This window comes from Ambystoma mexicanum, chromosome 9, assembly GCF_040938575.1.
Source record: "Ambystoma mexicanum isolate Mex_15411 chromosome 9, UKY_AmexF1_1, whole genome shotgun sequence".
NCBI lineage: Eukaryota > Metazoa > Chordata > Amphibia > Caudata > Ambystomatidae > Ambystoma > Ambystoma mexicanum.
In genome coordinates this window covers 851,917,601-851,939,511 of record NC_090931.1, presented here as the reverse complement: position 1 = coordinate 851,939,511, position 21,911 = coordinate 851,917,601, and positions in this window count along the sequence as shown.

Below are 21,911 nucleotides of genomic sequence, written 5' to 3'. Positions count from 1 at the left end.
AAGGACATTGAGAAAGGCTTGGGATTTGTACCCACCAACAAACATGACCCTTTCAACTTTAGACAAGAATATTTCACCTTTATGAGAAATATCCATCTCTTCCAATTCTTTGATGTATTGACTCTGAACCTGACAATTCGGACTCTAAGCTACACAAAAAATCCACATTTAGTGTCACTACTCAAGCACATACCGTAGAGGCCAAGGTATTCCAGAAATGTGTACTCCATGATCTAGAACAAGTGGAGAAAAAGACCAAGAACAGAAAAACGTTTATGAACATGACCACACGGGAAAAAAATGCAATGCGAGCTCTACTTATGAATGACAAAATAGTTATCTGAAAGGCGGACAAGGGGGGCGCAATTGTATTACAAGACAAAGACAAATATAAACGGGAATGCAATAGACAACTACTCGATCTGGACAACTATCAGCATCTCGATTGTGACCCCACCGATAAACTTAAGGAACTAATTGGGCAAAAAGTTGAAAAAGCTAAACAAAAGGAGTGGATTACACCAAAGGAAGCGGACTTCCTTATCAAAACTAAACCTCGAATCCCCCAGTTTTATACTTTGCCCAAAATTAATAAATCTCTATCTGACCCACCAGGTAGACCCATTGTGTCAGGTGTGTGGAATCAGTACTTGAACCACTATCTAGGTTCACCGATACTTTTCTTCAACCTCTGGTTCAAAAGATGGCATCACACATACAAGATACCACCCAAATGATCAAACTAGTGGAAGGCCTACCTTTTGACCCTGCAACAGAAATTCTCTTGGGTTTAGATGTGGTGGCAGTCTACACGAGTATCCCACAGAGAGAATCCATCGATATGCTGGAAGAGAAATTATTGAATGCCCATACAGTGGGCAATACCCCTATCTCTTTCATCCTGTGGTGCGCCGAGATGAGTCTTCAAGAAAACTATTTCCATTTTGATGGTGATTTTTACCAACAAATCCAGGGTACAGCAATGGGGGCCACATTAGCTACCAGCATCGCTAACCTATATATGGAATCCTTTGAGCTCTCTCAAATTTTTCATACCACATATTTGTCATCTGTAAAGGTTCAACAACAGCACTTCAAAACTTTCTCACCTGGATCAATATCCAAAACCGGTTTCTCAAATTTACCTTCAACTCAAGCAAGGAAGAACTTAACTTTCTAGACATAACAATAACATCAGATACACAGTCCAAAACACTGTATGTCAGACCATACAACAAACCAACCGACCGAAATTCAATGCTCCACTATGAGAGCTTCCACCCTAAACAGGTGCGGGACAATCTGCCACTGAGCCAGTTCTTGAGACTAAAAAGGAATAGCTCTACCAAAGAAGATTTCCAAGTAAGCGCTATCAACATGAAAAATAATTTGGAACAAAGGGGTTATCCCAAACAAATAACCACACAAGCTCTGAAAAGGACCAGAAATAACCATCCCTATTGGAATACAGAGAAGACAATTCACGGAAAAATCAAGACAACAAATTAGTATTCGTAAACACCTATACTGATATGTCCAATCAAATCAAGAAAATTGTTCTCAAAAACTGGCATGTCTTGAGCAAAAGTGACACATCAGTCCCTAAACCAGTTGTTGCGTTCAAACGCAGCAAAAATATCAAAGACTACATTACCAGGAATGACATCACCACCAGAACTGAACAGCAAAAAAGTATTACAGAAACATGGAACATGCCTCCAATAACTGGTCATTTTCCATGCGGTCATTGTACCTATTGCAACTCCACTCAAAGAAACACAGAAGTAAATTTGGGTCTCGGCTCGCCGTGGAAACAAACCAAACATACCAACTGTAATACCAATATGGTCATTTAAACCATCTGGTGCCCCTGCAAAAAATTCTAAATTGGTAAAACAGACAGAAAGGTGAAACTAAGGATAGGGGAGCATAAGAGCTGCCTAAGGAACAGAACTGCCGATGCCCCATTGGTAGACCATTGGATTGAGTTTGGACACAAAACCGAAGACTTACGATGAACAGTCATACACATACTAACACCTAGTCCTGACACCAATAGAGATAAACGCCTGCTCTTTCGAAAGGAACAACTAATTTTTTTAACTAAAAGCGCTATTTCAGGGCTCAATGAAAAAATTGATTGGCTTAACATCTAATCTTGATCTGAACAGACGTATGAGTGTTATTGGATCTCCTCTCGTGTTTTGATCCATTCTTCCTTCTGCAGTGTGTCTATCCCATACCCGAGCTCTACACATGGTAATGACCTAGATAAACCTGCCGCCCTAATCGAATAAACTTACTTTGTCCCGCACGGATCGCCCTCATATTTAGGCGCAGTGGGGGTTTGAGGCGATCACACCCACACTGATATAAATAACAATATCGGGTGACACAACACATGATTTCATATGTTCAAATCGCGCTCACACCATGTGATAGCAGGACTGTTAACACGAACTTACCAGTGCTTGAGGCGATCGCACTCACACAGTTATAAACAACAAATATCACGTGACACAACACATGAATTCATGTGTTCCAATCGCGCTCTCACTGCTTCAAAGAACATTATCACGTGACTGATCACATGATTTAGGTGCTCCAATCACTATGTAATTGTAGTGACAACTTTTCGTATAAAAGACAACGTGGGGTTGACCATTACGCATGCATCCAGCCACGCCCACGTCCTTACCCGGAAGGCGGCGCCGTACGAAAGGAAGATAGACCGCATTAAGCTAGTGGACAGCTGTTAGCCACACGACATAGGACCAAGGGGCACCAGTCAGCTCAGCTGTAACCTGTTCTTCTCCCGCCTCCCTCCCTTTGTCTCCCTTTCTCTGCCAGCTGTCTGCGCATGATAGACCCTGCAATAGTGAGTACAGTGAAAGGAACAGCCTTATGTACCACGGCTTCCCGTTCGCCATTGCATCTCGAATGTTGGGAACTCCCACACATCACGAACGAGAATCCTTTCTCTTAAGGTAAATGCCATGCAGCTCCTAGAGTAGAAGGGTAGTTTGTTGCCTTCCTTCTGAATAGACCTAACGTGGCCTATCTACGTTTTATTCTGTTCCCACCCTTTTACAGAGTAACTAGTTGTATCGCCAATGTGTTTTCTGGTGGGTTAATACCCCGCAGTGAGGACTTCTATGCTCTGTGCATTTACCACTCATAGAGCCACCCCCTCTGGTGATTTGTCTGTTGGATCTCCCGGACCATCCTATTGATGGTAAGCAATTGTATTATAAACGTAGTTTTTACAAGTGTGATGCATTACTACAAAGTTTTGCAATGTCATCTTGGGAGTGCCACAGAGGCTTGATTTAAGGAGCCACCATTGATGTAGTCTTGTATGAGAGGGACTATTTTGTGTTCGGACCCCCGTGCTGCCTCTATGCTGTGTTGATTTAACTGACACTATCTTAATAAGCCAAATCGAGTTAGTCAAGAAACTCGCAACTGGTAAATTGTATACTGGTATATTTTGGCAGGACATTTAGACACACATTCTAATGGTCCCTTCTTGTATTCTTTTTCCGTAGGTAACAAGTGGATTCAACAAGGTCTTTGTTTTTTGTGGATGTATACTCTATAGAAAATTGTAGTGGCACATTGACTTCACGCCATTATCTATATTTCTATGTAGATAGAACTGAATTGTTAGAGACCCAATTGACGCGTTGGTTCTTGTTTTTTATCTACCACATCGCCTTGGGCGTAACACAGTGCACAAATTGTAGATATAGACGCAACAATTTCCTGACAAATTTCCCTTCATTTGGTTTATACCCCTCTTTTTTTGTGTGGTTGACGGAAATAAACATGTTGGATGATTGTATGTTGTGAAGGGTCTGTATGAAACATGTTGAATGAGAGAATTATATATTGTTTGAGAAAACCCTGTTAACTTTGCTAAAACAATTGCGTATTTGCACTTGCACAAAGACACTTTATGTGCAAAATACCTCAAACTTTGGAGGACAGTTACCCTGACCAGCCCTCCACACCCTAGACTGACTGTTTTTTCTATGATGTTGCACTGATGTCTCTCTCTCCTTTTATTGTCGTTGAAACTGAAGAGCAAGGGAGGTCAAATTGAGTGGAAGTAAAATTACATTGTTCCTCTCTCTTGAATTACTGAATGCCAGTACAATTCTTACTCATGTACTGCTCTGTTCTTCGTTTTGTGTATTTTCCTTGTATATATTTTTATGATTGACTTTTTGCTTATAAATAAAATGTATATATTTTTCTAGAAACTGCCTGCTAATTTAATGAAATAAGGGCAGATCTTTTTTCAATCACGTTGTTGATCCGAAGGTTACCCATGTGGAATACAAATAAGATGCCCGTTTGACCCTAATGTAAAGTACTAAAGATTTTTGACCTTCTTGAGGGTGGTCAATTACAGGTTTTCTTCCCTTCTACCTCCTTCCGTGTTATTAATATATGATTCATGCCACCATGTTTTTAAATATTTTAGTAATACACACTTTTGCACCTTATCATTTATCTCACAGCTTCCTGAAAAATTTGAACCATTGGGATTAAGTGAACATCAGATCACTCTGTAAAGAGATCCACTGTCCTGAAGAGGGCTGAATTTGGAAGAGCAAGACACCAGGGATGGTGTCTATGCAATATCTTAGCTGAAACATATGTAGACATCCTTAAAACACAAACATTCTGTGTAATTCTGAATACGGACTACAAACAATGTTACTTGTACGCCTCCCCTTACAAATGAAACGTTAGATTAAAAAAGCAATGAATATTTGTTATGAACCAATTTATGTCACATACTAACCACAGTCACTGACATTGTTGGCTTTTGAGAAAGTGTATTATTTCCTTTCTTTTCTCTCTTGATTTTGGTGTACATTGTGTCTTGTGGAAAGCACCTAGGACCAATATCTCTGTTTTTTAAAATGTATTTTGAATAGATCTTTGTTTTAACTATGTGTAATGATGTGGCAGGTCTCTCATATATAACCTAGGGTGTATCAAATATTTAAGACACCCTTACATCCTTCTGCCCAGCTATCAAGGTGGACTGAGAAAGACGTAATTATGCTGTGGCTGCTCCTGCTGTACTGCATATCTGGTCCCTATACAGCCTAATCCCCCTATAACAAAAAATGGGGACATACCCATTATATATCCTACATGGAACTGTGCCTGTTCAGAAGAAGGGAGAACAGCAAACCCCTTTTCGTGTAGTTGTAAATGTAAGGCCTGGTGCCATATCTTGGAATACTTGTGGCTGTTCTAACTTGTTTAAATTATTCCATAATTTGTCCTGTACTAGCATTCCTTGAATATATTTACTACAGGAGACTCTGCTGACGGTTGAACCTTCTCTAGCAGGGTAGAATACTGTTCCCTGTCCTGTGGTTAGGGGGGAAGAAGGGGGTCCGAGAGGAGGTCTTACCATTGCCATAGATTGCAGTCTGCAGTTTTCATGGAAAATTCAGTGCTGCCTGGAATGGCTCTTGGCTATTGAGTTAAACTTGGGTGCTGGTTTCTCTCCGATATTGATACTTAATCTTTATTGGGAACCCTATTCGAGTTACCTTGGAAACCGTTGAGGAGGGGTTAGGAGATATTTTGTTTGACTGTGTCCAGAAGGGCTGTGGTTTTCAAGTCATTTTGGGAGGGGATTTCAATTCCTTCTGTGCAGAAGGTGCCCGGTGGAATTCACTGGGGGCTCTCCCCTCGGTTCAGCATGTGAACCTTAGACGAGGCATTGGGTGGGATCTTTTCCTTAAAGAATGGGTCTTTAATGGATCACTCATCCTCTTCTACTGCCCTCAAACATACTTGGCATAGAGGAGTCTCAACCTCTCGTATTGATTACTTCTGTGTCTCAGATGGTATTAGGAAACAGTGTGGTTATCTTAGTCATATTGACCTTTCTTTGGGTGACCATGTTCCAATTTCTCCTACCTTGAGTATTCCCATGACTGTCCCTTGTATCAGGCCGGATTTGGCAGGCTTGGAGTGTAATAACAGGGGCATGAGAGTTAAGATGAACAAGAAAATTGTATTTAAATTCAATCAACTTTTTTCTGTTTTGTTCCAAAGGTCTGGTGGTGTTCTCTATGGCCATGGTACTGAGGTCGGTGATGATATCTCCTCTTATAATATCATCTTGGCCTGTATTCGTAAAATGAGGGACTCTATCGGCTCTGTGAATCCCCATAAGAAATGTGTCATAAAAGATGACAGAATTCTATCTTCTAAGGCCCGTAAAAGAAAAGAGCTTGCTGCTTTGAGGAGGGGTGGTCTTAAACCCATTGACTATGGGAAAGTCAAACGCTCTCTTATTTTGAGGCATAAGAATTATGTCAAATCTCTTAAAATGGACGCTTACAGGGTAATTCATAGAATTTCGCAGAAAAGTGTCGCAAGCGGCTGGCGCAGAGTGTCCGCGTGCGATTGTCTGCGCCAGGCACGTGCGCTAAAACCGATTTCCGCGCACAGCGTATTCATGGATTTTAGGCTCCCAAACCAGCCGTGGCTCAGAGAATCGCAGCGACCCTGCAGCAGCGCCAGTAACGCCCCAAAGAACGCCCTCGCGCAAGGAAAAGCCATCAAAATCGCTAAATCATCGCAAAGGGCTGCGCTAACCCTGGACCAGTTCACCGGGCTGGCAAACAGCAAACGCCAAGCGGGGAACGTGTATTTCAGGGGTGCGCGGGAAGTACCACACGCGATTGGCCCAGTGCAAGCAAGGTATGTGTATTTCAGGGGTGCGTGGGAAGTTCCACACGCGATCGGGCCTGGGGGAGCGGGCTACGTGTATTACAGGGGTTCGCGTGAACTTCCTCACGTGATCGGGCCTGGGGGAGCGGGCTACGTGTATTTCAGGGGTTCGCATGAAGTTTCTCACGCGATCGGGCCTGGGGGAGCGGGCTACGTGTATTTCAGGGGTTCGCGTGAAGTTTCTCACGCGATCGGGCCTGGGGGAGCGTTCTACGTGTATTACAGGGGTTCTCGTGAACCTTCTCACGCGATCGGGCCTGGGGGAGCAGGCTACATGTATTTCAGAGGTTCGCGTGAAGTCTCTCACGCGATTGGCCCCGTGCAAGCAGGGTACGTGTATTCCAGGTGTGCGCGGGAAGTTCCACACGCGATTGGCCCCGTGCAAGCAGGGTATGTGTATTCCAGGGGTGCGCGGGAAGTTCCACACGCGATTTCAGCAGGGTACATGTATTCCAGGGGTGTGCGGGAAGTTCCACACGCGATTTCAGCAGGGTATGTGTATCCCAGGGGTGCGCGGGAAGTTCCACACGCGATTCCAGCAGGGTACGTGTATTTCAGGGGTGCGCGGGAAGTTCCACACGCGACTAGCCCCGTGCAAGCAGGGTACGTGTATTCCAGGGGTGCGCGGGAAGTTCCACACGCGATTTCAGCAGGGTACGTGTATTCCAGGGGTGCGCGGGAAGTTCCACACGCAATTTCTGCAGGGTATGTGTATCCCAGGGGTGCGCGGGAAGTTCCACACGCGAATGGCCCAGTGCGAGCAGGGTACGTGTATTCCGCGGGAAGTTCCACACGCGATTTCAGCAGGGTATGTGTATTTCAGGGGTTCTGGGGAGTACTACACGTGAATTGGCCGTGTGGGTCCTCCCAGGTGTACGCTCCACAACCTCCACGGACCCTGCAGGCAGCCCACACCACGGGGGACTACCCTGCACCCCTGCTCATGTCCCGCAGGCAGCCCATCCACCATGGGCATGCCCCCCAGCGAACCCACATGTCACCTTGCACTACTGATCAACAATGCATGTCTCCCACCACCCCCACCCCCCAGCAGTGCAGGGGCACCCTCCACCAGGCCCCCACTCATGTCTCCCACCACCCCCACCCCCAAGCAGTGCAGGGGCACCCTCCACCAGGCCCCCACTCATGTCCCCCTGCACCCCCACCCCCCAGCAGTGCAGGGGCATCCTCCACCAGGCCCCCACTCATGTCTCCCACCACCCCCACCCCCCAGCCACCAGGGGCAGCCTCCACCAGGCCCCCACTAATGTCAACCACCACCCCCACCCCCCAGCCACCATGGGCAGCCCCCACCAGGCCCCCACTCATGTCCCCCAGCACCCCCACCCCCCAGCAGTGCATGGGCACCCTCCACCAGGCCCCCACTCATGTCTCCCACCACCCCCACCCCCAAGCAGTGCAGGGGCACCCTCCACCAGGCCCCCACTCATGTCCCCCTGCACCCCCACCCCCCAGCAGTGCATGGGCACCCTCCACCAGGCCCCCACTCATGTCTCCCACCACCCCCACCCCCCTGCCACCATGGGGCAGCCTCCACCAGGCCCCCACTCATGTCCCCCTGCACCCCCACCCCCCAGCAGTGCAGGGGCACCCTCCACCAGGCCCCCACTCATGTCTCCCACCACCCCCACCCCCCAGCCACCAGGGGCAGCCTCCACCAGGCCCCCACTCATGTCCCCATGCACCCCCACCCCCCAGCAGTGCAGGGGCATCCTCCACCAGGCCCCCACTCATGTCTCCCACCACCCCCACCCCCCAGCCACCAGGGGCAGCCTCCACCAGGCCCCCACTAATGTCTCCCACCACCCCCACCCCCCAGCCACCATGGGCAGCCCCCACCAGGCCCCCACTCATGTCCCCCTGCACCCCCACCCCCCAGCAGTGCATGGGCACCCTCCACCAGGCCCCCACTCATGTCTCCCACCACCCCCACCCCCAAGCAGTGCAGGGGCACCCTCCACCAGGCCCCCACTCATGCCCCCCTGCACCCCCACCCCCCAGCAGTGCATGGGCACCCTCCACCAGGCCCCCACTCATGTCTCCCACCACCCCCACCCCCCTGCCACCATGGGCAGCCTCCACCAGGCCCCCACTCATGTCCCCCTGCACCCCCACCCCCCAGCAGTGCAGGGGCACCCTCCACCAGGCCCCCACTCATGTCTCCCACCACCCCCACCCCCCAGCCACCAGGGGCAGCGTCCACCAGGCCCCCACTCATGTCCCCCTGCACCCCCACCCCCAGCAGTGCATGGGCACCCTCCACCAGGCCCCCACTCATGTCTCCCACCACCCCCACCCCCCAGCCACCAGGGGCAGCCTCCACCAGGCCCCCACTCATGTCTCCCACCACCCCCACCCCCCAGCCACCAGGGGCAGCCTCCACCAGGCCCCCACTCATGTCCCCCTGCACCCCCACCCCCCAGCAGTGCAGGGGCATCCTCCACCAGGCCCCCACTCATGTCTCCCACCACCCCCACCCCCCAGCCACCAGGGGCAGCCTCCACCAGGCCCCCACTAATGTCTCCCACCACCCCACCCCCCAGCCACCATGGGTAGCCCCCACCAGGCCCCCACTCATGTCCCCCTGCACCCCCACCCCCCAGCAGTGCATGGGCACCCTCCAACAGGCCCCCACTCATGTCTCCCACCACCCCCAACCCCAAGAAGTGCAGGGGCACCCTCCACCAGGCCCCCACTCATGTCTCCCACCACCCCCACCCCCAGCAGTTCATGGGCACCCTCCACCAGGCCCCCACTCATGTCCCCCTGCACCCCCACCCCCCAGCAGTGCATGGGCACCCTCCACCAGGCCCCCACTCATGTCTCCCACCACCCCCACCCCCCAGACACCAGGGGCAGCCTCCACCAGGCCCCCACTCATGTCCCCCTGCACCCCCACCCCCCAGCAGTGCATGGTCACCCTCCACCAGGCCCCCACTCATGTCTACCACCACCCCCACCCCCCTGCCACCATGGGCAGCCTCCACCAGGCCCCCACTCATGTCCCCCTGCACCCCCACCCCCCAGCAGTGCAGGGGCACCCTCCACCAGGCCCCCACTCATGTCTCCCACCACCCCCACCCCCCAGCCACCAGGGGCAGCCTCCACCAGGCCCCCACTCATGTCCCCCTGCACCCCCACCCCCCAGCAGTGCAGGGGCATCCTCCACCAGGCCCCCACTCATGTCTCCCACCACCCCCACCCCCCAGCCACCAGGGGCAGCCTCCACCAGGCCCCCACTCATGTCCCCCTGCACCCCCCCCAAGCAGTGCATGGGCACCCTCCACCAGACCCCCACTCATGTCTCCCACCACCCCACCCCCAAGCAGTGCAAGCAGTGCAGGTGCACCCTCCACCAGGCCCCCACTCATGTCTCCCACCACCCCAACCCCAAGCAGTGCAGGTGCACCCTCCACCAGGCCCCCACTCATGTCTCCCACCACCCCCACCCCCAAGCAGTGCAGGGGCACCCTCCACAAGGCCCCCACTCATGTCCCCCTGCACCCCCACCTCCCAGCAGTGCAGGGGCACCCTCCACCAGGCCCCCACTAATGTCTCCCACCACCCCCACCCCCCAGCCACCATGGGCAGCCCCCACCAGGCCCCCACTCATGTCCCCCTGCACCCCCACCCCCCAGCAGTGCATGGGCACCCTCCACCAGGCCCCCACTCATGTCTCCCACCACCCCCACCCCCAAGCAGTGCAGGGGCACCCTCCACCAGGCCCCCACTCATGTCCCCCTGCACCCCCACCCCCCAGCAGTGCATGGGCACCCTCCACCAGGCCCCCACTCATGTCTCCCACCACCCCCACCCCCCTGCCACCATGGGAAGCCTCCACCAGGCCCCCACTCATGTCCCCATGCACCCCCACCCCCCAGCAGTGCAGGGGCATCCTCCACCAGGCCCCCACTCATGTCTCCCACCACCCCCACCCCCCAGCCACCAGGGGCAGCCTCCACCAGGCCCCCACTAATGTCTCCCACCACCCCCACCCCCCAGCCACCATGGGCAGCCCCCACCAGGCCCCCACTCATGTCCCCCTGCACCCCCACCCCCCAGCAGTGCATGGGCACCCTCCACCAGGCCCCCACTCATGTCTCCCACCACCCCCACCCCCAAGCAGTGCAGGGGCACCCTCCACTAGGCCCCCACTCATGTCCCCCTGCACCCCCACCCCCCAGCAGTACATGGGCACCCTCCACCAGGCCCCCACTCATGTCTCCCACCACCCCACCCCCCTGCCACCATGGGCAGCCTCCACCAGGCCCCCACTCATGTCCCCCTGCACCCCCACCCCCCAGCAGTGCATGGGCACCCTCCACCAGGCCCCCACTCATGTCTCCCACCACCCCCACCCCCCAGCCACCAGGGGCAGCCTCCACCAGGCCCCCACTCATGTCTCCCACCACCCCCACCCCCCAGCCACCAGGGGCAGCCTCCACCAGGCCCCCACTCATGTCCCCCTGCACCCCCACGCCCCAGCAGTGCAGGGGCATCCTCCACCAGGCCCCCACTCATGTCTCCCACCACCCCCACCCCCCAGCCACCAGGGGCAGCCTCCACCAGGCCCCCACTAATGTCTCCCACCACCCCCACCCCCCAGCCACCATGGGTAGCCCCCACCAGGCCCCCACTCATGTCCCCCTGCACCCCCACCCCCCAGCAGTGCATGGGCACCCTCCACCAGGCCCCCACTCATGTCTCCCACCACCCCCACCCCCAAGAAGTGCAGGGGCACCCTCCACCAGGCCCCCACTCATGTCTCCCACCACCCCCACCCCCCAGCAGTGCATGGGCACCCTCCACCAGGCCCCCACTCATGTCCCCCTGCACCCCCACCCCCCAGCAGTGCACGGGCACCCTCCACCAGGCCCCCACTCATGTCTCCCACCACCCCCACCCCCCAGCCACCAGGGGCAGCCTCCACCAGGCCCCCACTCATGTCCCCCTACACCCCCACCCCCCAGCAGTGCATGGGCACCCTCCACCAGGCCCCCACTCATGTCTCCCACCACCCCCACCCCCCTGCCACCATGGGCAGCCTCCACCAGGCCCCCACTCATGTCCCCCTGCACCCCCACCCCCAAGCAGTGCAGGGGCACCCTCCACCAGGCCCCCACTCATGTCCCCCTGCACCCCCACCCCCCAGCAGTGCATGGGCACCCTCCACCAGGCCCCCACTCATGTCTCCCACCACCTCCACCCCCCTGCCACCATGGGCAGCCTCCACCAGGCCCCCACTCATGTCCCCCTGCACTCCCACCCCCCAGCAGTGCATGGGCACCCTCCACCAGGCCCCCACTCATGTCTCCCACCACCCCCACCCCCAAGAAGTGCAGGGGCACCCTCCACCAGGCCCCCACTCATGTCCCCCTGCACCCCCACCCCCCGGCAGTGCAGGGGCACCCTCCACCAGGTCCCCACTCATGTCTCCCACCACCCCCACCCCCCAGCCACCAGGGGCAGCCTCCACCAGGCCCCCACTCATGTCCCCCTGCACCCCCCCAAGCAGTGCATGGGCACCCTCCACCAGGCCCCCACTAATGTCTCCCACCACCCCCACCCCCCAGCCACCATGGGCAGCCCCCACCAGGCCCCCACTCATGTCTCCCACCACCCCCACCCCACAGCATCCAGGGTCACCCTCCACCAGGCCCCCACTCATGACTCCCACCACCCCCACCCCCAAGCAGTGCAGGGGCAGCCTCCACCAGGCCCCTACTCATGTCTCCCACCACCCCCACCCCCCAGCCACCAGGGGCAGCCTCCACCAGGCCCCCACTCATGTCCCCCTGCACCCCCCCCAAGCAGTGCATGGGCACCCTCCACCAGGCCCCCACTCATGTCTCCCACCACCCCACCCCCAAGCAGTGCAGGTGCACCCTCCATCAGGCCCCCACTCATGTCTCCCACCACCCCACCCCCAAGCAGTGCAGGTGCACCCTCCACCAGGCCCCCACTCATGTCTCCCACCACCCCTACCCCCAAGCAGTGCAGGGGCACCCTCCACCAGGCCCCCACTCATGTCCCCCTGCACCCCCACCCCCCAGCAGTTCATGGGCACCCTCCACCAGGCCCCCACTCATGTCTCCCACCACCTCCACCCCCCTGCCACCATGGGCAGCCTCCACCAGGCCCCCACTCATGTCCCCCTGCACTCCCACCCCCCAGCAGTGCAGGGGCACCCTCCACCAGGCCCTCACTCATGTCTCCCACCACCCCCACCCCCCAGCCACCAGGGGCAGCCTCCACCAGGCCCCCACTCATGTCCCCCTGCACCCCCACGCCCCAGAAGTGCATGGGCACCCTCCACCAGGCCCCCACTCATGTCTCCCACCACCCCCACCCCCCAGCCACCAGGGGCAGCCTCCACCAGGCCCCCACTCATGTCTCCCACCACCCCCACCCCCCAGCCACCAGGGGCAGCCTCCACCAGGCCCCCACTCATGTCCCCCTGCACCCCCACCCCCCAGCAGTGCAGGGGCATCCTCCACCAGGCCCCCACTCATGTCTCCCACCACCCCCACCCCCCAACCACCAGGGGCAGCCTCCACCAGGCCCCCACTAATGTCTCCCACCACCCCCACCCCCCAGCCACCATGGGTAGCCCCCACCAGGCCCCCACTCATGTCCCCCTGCACCCCCACCCCCAAGCAGTGCATGGGCACCCTCCACCAGGCCCCCACTCATGTCTCCCACCACCCCCACCCCCAAGAAGTGCAGGGGCACCCTCCACCAGGCCCCCACTCATGTCTCCCACCACCCCCACCCCCCAGCAGTGCATGGGCACCCTCCACCAGGCCCCCACTCATGTCCTCCTGCACCCCCACCCCCCAGCAGTGCATGGGCACCCTCCACCAGGCCCCCACTCATGTCCCCCTGCACCCCCACCCCCCAGCAGTGCATGGGCACCCTCCACCAGGCCCCCACTCATGTCTCCCACCACCCCACCCCCCTGCCACCATGGGCAGCCTCCACCAGGCCCCCACTCATGTCCCCCTGCACCTCCACCCCCCAGCAGTGCAGGGGCACCCTCCACCAGGCCCCCACTCATGTCTCCCACCACCCCCACCCCCCAGCCACCAGGGGCAGCCTCCACCAGGCCCCCACTCATGTCTCCCACCACCCCCACCCCCCAGCCACCAGGGGCAGCCTCCACCAGGCCCCTACTCATGTCTCCCACCACCCCCCACCCCCCTGCCACCATGGGCAGCCCCCACCAGGTCCTCACAATCCCCAATCATGTGCGTAATGGTCAGCCTCCACAGCCAAAAAGCCCTACCAAGTAACCCATTCACCCACATGGAAATGGAAATCACATGTTACACCCCCAATGTTCATGAAGCTAATGAAGCCATGTCCGTCACACACAATGGTTGCAATTGAATGGGAAAACACACAACATGACATGCATGAAACCAATGAGATGATACCACACAGTGAAGTATGCAAACAAAATTGTATTGAAAAAAAATAAGAATGCTAAAGAAAGAAAACAAACTACAATGTGAATGACAAAAAATAAGCTGCATGTCCGTATGAAAAAATAAAACTTGAAATCCAAATCGAAAAAAATTTAGTCCAAAGTCAAATGTAAAAAATTCTCCATTCAATAAAGAACTATGTACAAAAATAACAAGGGTCCATGAGCCCAACTGAACAAAGGAAACCTACTAAAAAACCTACCTAAAAATCAACTATATACAAAAAGTGGAGCAGTGTCCGTCGACTCCAAATCATAATACGAAAGAAAGGAAACCTAAAACTAAAGAACTATATACAAAGGCGGCGGGCAAGTCCAGCGGCTCACTCTGTGGTGTCCCGGGCCAGGGCATCATCGAACTCCTGCTCGATGTCCCGTAGGCGGTCCAGTTCCATGGCCCAGAGGGTCCGCAGGGACGACGCTGTGTCCTCCTCCAACCCCCTGCGGATTGCCTCGAGGCACTCGGCCCGCCTCAGGGCCCTCCGCATGGAGTTCTCCGCCCTGACCATTGTGAGCCGCGCCTCTTCCGCCCGCCGCCGCTCCACACCTATGGTGTGGCCCAACCGCTGCCACACGGAAGACACTCTCTGTCCTGGGTCCCCCTGCCCTCCGGCCGATGCCTGCCCCTCCGATGTCGAAAGCCCCGAGCCTTCATGGCTCCCACCATGTTGCTGCTGCTGCTGCTCTGCCTCTGCCCGTGCACTGCCTCCTGCTGCCTGCACATCCTCCGCCGGCTGGGGTGCACTTGTTGATGTGGCCACCCCTGCTGGACCACCGACTCCCGACTGTGGCAGGGATGCCTACTCCACCAGCCTGGCTGCACCGTCAGAGGCAGCTCCACAGGGCACCCAGGTGACTGATGGGTGGGAAGATGGCACAGAGGACGACTGGCACGTACGGGGTCCAGTTGAGGAGGGGGTCGGAGCAAGCCCCATCAGACAGCGGAATCCGGCCTGGGTGACCTGTCCCAGCAGGCTGACGTGGTCAACGAGCCATTCGAGATGACGTGCAGTCTCCCCATGAAAAGACTGCAGGTCACCTCGCATGGCCCGTTGACGCAACGCCACACCAGCCAGGACAGGCTCAACCCGGACCTGGATGGCCACGTCCGCAGGCAGAGGAAGGCCAGTTGACGTCAGCTCATCCCCTGCCTGAAAACGGGTCTGGACGTAGGCATCCCTGCTGGTGCAAGATGATGCAGGGACAGGATCGGGGAGAGGATTGCACACAGGCACCTCCGCGGCCGCCTGTGCTGCCTCCTGACCCTGGTCCTGCACTGCACCACTAGCACCAGTGGGATCCCCACCTCCAGACCCCGTCTATGGTGCTTGCGCGGCCCCCTCCTCCACCAAACCCCCCACCAACCTGGATGACTCCGTGCCATCTTCCCCCGTTGGGCCCTGTGGGGTCCCAGCTGCCCCTTCTGCTGCCGAGGAGTCCAACTGCAACCTCCGCCTCTTGGACCTCCCCCCGGCAGCTGCGGCCTGGGACGCGGCACCGGACTCCTCACTCCCCGACGAGATGACAACACGGGAGGGGAGCCGGGCCTTGCGTCTCCGGCTGGCGGTCGGATCCCCGCCGCTGTGCTCCACAGCACCTTCTCCGCCCTCTTCATCAGTTGACGCTGCAGACAGGGAGAAACAAAACACAGGCATCAGGGCACTGTACAATGGACACATACACGCATGACAGTTGCACAGGAGTGGCATTGGCAAACCTCAGACATGTCATCACAATCCCCAACACACATGTCATTGCAACTGGCACACATGAGCCATACCACAGCCATATCGCAACTGCCACCACCATCCCTACACATACAACAGCATCAGCAGCCAAAGGGGAGCCAGACATCACATGCAACACAGGAAGTGCACCACACATGTACACACACCACCACACTTGCATGCATGTCCACACCTCTGCCAAGTGTCGCACTGTTCAGACGGGCATCCATGTCACATCTGCCAATCAGGCTTCCACATACCGCTGTCACATGCATCCATGTTGCATCACTTTTGCACCCTTGTCAAATACACACACATGCTCATGTACACAGTGCTCATACATGCAGCCGAAAACAACATACATGCCTGACATCACGGACATGTCTACTTACATACACATTCATCCAAACATGTGTGCACGCACAACTGCATTTGCCATGCAAGCCCACACACACAAGCACCATCCATGTCTCACACATTACAGCCCTCGCATGTGTCAGCCCCACGGCCCAGTACACCCCCACCCATACTCGACCCCATACAAACAGATGTGCAACCGGCACAATGGCGAATGATCACCAGACGCACTGCTCACAATCAGGATGCATGTACACTCACCGCTCGACTCCAGACGGGTCTGCTTCTCTAGGACCTGGACGTGGAGCGCTGGGGATATGCGTTCCAGGACCCCCATCTGTTCTTCCGACAAGTGGCCCCGGCGCCCCTTGGCATCCGCTGCCTTCAAGAGGCGCCGGGCCTTGTTCAGGGTCCTGGACCTGAAGTCCTCCCAGCGCTTCCTGACATGTTGTAAGTCCCGGACTGCCACCCCCTCCGCGTTGATGGCAGTCACGATGTCAGTCCAGATCCGAGTCCGTCCTTCCTTGTCGGCGCGGGAACTTCCGAAGAGGGCATCATACTGCCCCAGGACTTGCTCCACCAGGACACCAACTTCGGTGGCACTGAAGCTGGTGCCCTTCTGCCTCTCTGGCCGGGGGTTGTCAGTGGTCACAGATGGTGTTTGCCCCGACATGACAACCCCAGAGGCAGGAGTGGGTGTGCAACTGGGTCCTGGGGCTGGGCTGTGGAGCGATGGAATTCCAGTCGGGAGTCTTCGGTTCCAGCAGGGGTGGTCACAGCAACAGCACCCCTGGCTGATGTGCAGGCAGCAAATGGCAGTGCACGTGGGCAGCAGGCAGTCAGGCAGCAGCAGATGGCAGGTGGGAGCGTGCTCGGGGCTCTGGGGGGCAGTAGTTCGGCCTTCTGGGCAGGAGCGTGGTCTTCCGTGTGCTTACGCGTGGCCAGCTTGGTACGGAGTGATTTGGCACGTGAAAATCCTGCACGTCAGCGTGAAAACCGAGGAAAAGCCCTTAGCGCGTAAGCGCGTCAGCACGCATACGCGATTCTATTGGACCAAAGGCCCTCAGCGCGTAAGCGCGTCTGTGACGTGAGCCGCACGGGTGTTTCCCACACAGCACGTGATGACAGAGCACACGTGGAAAGACTGCACGTCAGAGTCTCATCGCGTGTAATTGGACAGCACGTCAGAGTCTCATCGCGTGTAATTGGACAGCACGTCAGAGTCTCATCACGTGTAATTGGACAAAAGTGCGCGTACACGCGATTGGCCTATGTACGTGTATATCAGGTGTGCGCGGACACTTACACACGCAAGTACGTCAGCGCACCTGTATCCTGGTGTGCGGGCAATTTCCACACGCTATTGGACTGTGCACTGGATTTCTGGGGTGTGCGGGTCACACGCTCGCCTACAACATGCGCAACGCATTAATTTGCACGCTGACAAAATAACTAGCTCAGACCCAGGATGAACATACCGTTCCTAGCAGCAGTGGCCGTGGCCTACCAAAGGAGGAGGAGGAGGATAGTCAGGGCCAGAATATTCACACCCAGAACCAGCCTTTTCGGGATGCCTGATGACCAGGTGCATGGGAGGTACAGGTTTCCACCACACATCATACTGGACCTGGTGAGTGAGTGGGAGGATGACCTCACATCACCCACCCTGTGCTCCCAAGCACTCAGCCCCCTGGAGAAGGTCCTCAATGTACTGCACTTCTTAGCCACTGGATCATTTCAGCGGACAAGTGCCATTGTGGGTGGTGTATCACAGGCCACCCAGTCACGCTGCCTACACCAGGTCTTGAACATCATCACTGCACGCCCATCAGTTCGCAGGCACATATACCTGCCCAGAACCCCTGCAGAAAGGCATGCTGCCGCCCTGGATTTTTACGCTGTGGCACGATTCCCCAAAGTGCTAGGTGCCATCGACTGCACCCATGTGGCTCTACGTCCCCCCAGGGCATCTGAGCACATCTATAGGAACCGCAAGCACTGGCATTCCATCAACGTGCAGGTAGTATGTAATGCCAAGGGAATCATCACCTCAGTATATGCCAACTATCCCGGGTCAACCCACGACAGCTTCATTTACCGAATGTCCACCCTAAGCCGGGACCTAGAAGCTGGCCGGCATGGCGATACATGGCTGCTTGGTGAGTATGAATGCCACTGCACATGCATGCATGTCAGATACTGAGCTAGGTCACAACCCCACCAATGATACCAATCACCACCTCCACAGGGGACAGTGCCTACCCTCTCAGCCCCCACATGATGACGCCAATTCGGAACCCCACCACGCCACCCCAGGTAAGATATAACGCTGCCCACATTACAACCCGGGGCATAGTGGAGCGCACATTCGGAGTGCTGAAGTCACGCTTTCGCTCCCTTGACCGTTCTGGCGGGCAGCTGTTGTACGCTCCCCCAGTAGTGTGCAGGATCATAGTGGCAGCATGTGTCCTGCACAACGTTGCAACACACCGGGGCCTGGCCGTGGACATGGTGGTGCCCCCCCATCCCCAACCACATGCACAGCCGCTGCGCATGGGAGGTGAAAGGGCACGGGGGGAGGCAGCCCGTACACAGCTAGTGGCTAATTACTTCACATAGAAATCACACCCCTGTGGAGTGCACACTGCCCTGGCACATTCCATCTGACAATCAATTATGACTCAACCTGACACTGATCCTGAATGTCTGGAGAAAGAACCGTGAAAACCATATCAGCCTGAGATTGTTCACCTGGAAGTGTCACAATGTGTGCAAACCTACCCACACTGACACCACCAATGCAGTTTTGTGAAGGTACACATTCAAGCAGCTCAAATTAATACCCACTTGCAAAATGCAACAAGAGGACAGTGCCATGTCAGCCAACCCAACCCCAGCACCGCCACACGACACACCGTGCCATGTCATGCTATTTGCAGCTAAACAAAGTAATCCCCACAACATGACACTACTGTCACAATATACAGTGTCCCTATTAGAAACTTGCAACACGTGAAATGCTCACAGTAATGGCGGACCAACAACAAACTTGAGCACGTACTACCATTGACTTGACATCACTAATGTTTAATTTTAGTAGTCTCACCACCTGGAAATGCCTGCACTCCCACCACTACCAACTGTGCAGTGTTGGCGCCTGTAGAGTTGTAGGTGCACTGCTGCCAACATGGACCACATCTCCAGACTAGAGGTCCTTGTGTAGACATGAGGAAGGCACCTGCAAATTGGGAGGTAGACACAGAAGATGAGTTACACATCAATGCAACATGCAGTGTACAACACAACAGCAATATGCACTAGGAATGTATACACAGTATTGACTACAGACTGCCCACACAGCTCATGGGAGTCCAACGTCACTGTGTAATTCACTGTCACTTGGGCACACCCTTTGCAAGCCCATGGAAACGGGAAGCAGGAGGGGTGTGTGTGACTCAAACCCAAGCATCTGAACCAAATACATTACAAGCCTGCATGTGCCCAGCCACAATGCAGCGTATGCCCACAGGAACCACGGAAGCCAACAAATCGTCCCAAAAAAATTGGGAATAAAAGAAATAAAAATAAAAATAAAAACAAAAATAAAAAAAAATAAAAAATGGCCATTGAAGGGCCCGGGGGGGTTGGGGAGGCCACCCAGGAGGTCCGAGGACAGGATGCACACCAGAACCCACCTGCGTGGATCCTGGGAAAAAAAACACCTCCATGGGCTCATGGCCCACACGGCTACCCTATTGTGGGAGTATCACTGCTGTCGCTATTATCACCCTGTGCAGCTGCATCGGGAGGTGGTTGCACTATGGGAGGCAGCCCACGCAAGGCCCTAGTCTGCTCCTCCATGGCTGCAAGCATGCGGGTGTGGTAGGTCTGGTTCTGGAGGATGAGTGTGCAGAGGTCCCCATGCAACAACTCACGGGATGCCCGGACCTCCGCCCTCGTTGCCTGCATCTCAGCTGAGAGCGTACGGGTGAGACGCTCCAGCTGCTGTTCTGTCCTTTGGTGTGTAGAAGCCTCAAGCTCAACAAGAGTCGTCCTGAGGTGAAGGAGCTCCTGCCTCAGGGCTTCCTTGTGGCCCTGGGACTCAATGGAGATGGCCTCCTGCAGAGTCGCCAGTGCCGCCCGCTTGTCCCTGTTGGACCCCAACATGTCCTCCCTGTGTGACTGGCAGATGGAGTCGGTTGCCTGCTCTAGTCGCTCCATCAGCCTTTCAGGGGGGACAATGGAAGTGGCCACCCTATCCATGGCCTGAGCCATCATCTCGGATGATGCTGCCTGTTGGGTTGCCATACCGTAAATGGATTGCTCCCATGCGGTATTGCCAGGTGGCGTACGGCCACCACGTCGGCGGGCACCACACCTGTCTGGGGCAAGGCGAACTGCGCCTTGCTGTGCCGGCACTGCCTGAGGCTGCAGGACTGCATTCCCCCTCTGATCTGCTGGCCCAGGAACAGGATCAGATGTCGCGGAGTGTGACCCTGCATCCGTAACCACCAAAGGCGTAGCTGCCAACACTGACATCCCCATTGAGGGTTCTGACCCTGGTGCAGGTGGGTGAGACAGAACAGAACCCCTCCCTGGAACACTCACCTGCGACGGCACGTAGGTCTCATCCGAATCAACACCTGAGTACAGCTCGGGGGAGGTGCAGCCAGAGACACCCCTTGAGAGCACGACCTGCAGCACTTGTGGGTTCTCACCCACCACCACACCACGTCCCTCACTGGTGGTTGGTCGGCCCTCGGACCCCTCCTGGGTCTGCACCATCTCCACAACCCCAGCAGTATCAGGTGCGTCTTCCCCTGCAAAGACATAAAAACAAAGAAATGGAAACAGGCATTAGCACCATGGCACACAATGAGGGCTGAGAAGCAAGAGAACCAGTACTTGTTTGACACATGTCCCACATGACTAAAACCCTCCCATGCATGCACCCTCACTGCGTATGAAGGGCATGCAAATGGCACACACTGATGGCACCAAGATTGAAGATGAACACATTTTCTGCATGCTGCCTGGCAGTGGCATCACACATTGGCCTGTGATTGGCAGGTGAAACACACATGCCATCACACAGATGGCATGTACCATTGCTATTGAGTGAAGATGGAGAGGAGGCCAGCACCTATTCATTCTGTCCAGTTCCCGCATGTAATAGCTTTTCTAATTCAAACAGGTCAGATTCCTCACCTGGAGCTGCCAGTCCGAAATGGTCCAATTGCACAGGGACATGTTTGAACAAATGATATCCAGGTAACAAAGTCACTCCACTTTACCATAGCCATGTCAGACATGTGACTAGAGGACTGCGACATGCCTAGTAAAAGTGGTGGAATGTAAGAAATCTGACTAAATGAACAGTGGAAAATTTTGCAACTATGTTGTGGCAAGGTGACACTTCAAGGGCAACTGGCGTGCAGTTGGGCTAGATGTCTACTATTGGCAGAAGGGATACAGCTATGGGCAAATGCAGATGCGCTGGATGTATTGCATGAAGCACATGGCTGACCCATACGACTCAGGCGCACACA